This window comes from Rhagoletis pomonella, unplaced genomic scaffold (assembly GCF_013731165.1).
Source record: "Rhagoletis pomonella isolate Grant_MI unplaced genomic scaffold, Rhpom_1.0 Rhpom_scaffold_00005, whole genome shotgun sequence".
In the NCBI taxonomy this organism is placed as follows: Eukaryota; Metazoa; Arthropoda; class Insecta; order Diptera; family Tephritidae; genus Rhagoletis; species Rhagoletis pomonella.
In genome coordinates, this window is record NW_023458559.1 from 12055789 (window position 1) to 12056016 (window position 228).

Here is a 228-nt window from a genome sequence, read left to right on the forward strand (position 1 = left end):
TTGCGATAGAAGGCGACCATTTTGAGCAGAATACCTCCAACCTATTCGTTTTGAGGTCTCGATCAGACCTAGATTTCGAGCCCTCTCGTTTTTTGCTCTCAGAGGATTTTGCGTCAATATCAAGCGTGTCCTTGTCGGACCCCATTACGAATAAATAGAGTTAGGGCTTATTGACTTAGGGCTACTTAAGTTAGGGTTACTCGATTTTGGGTTGTTGTGTTACAAACC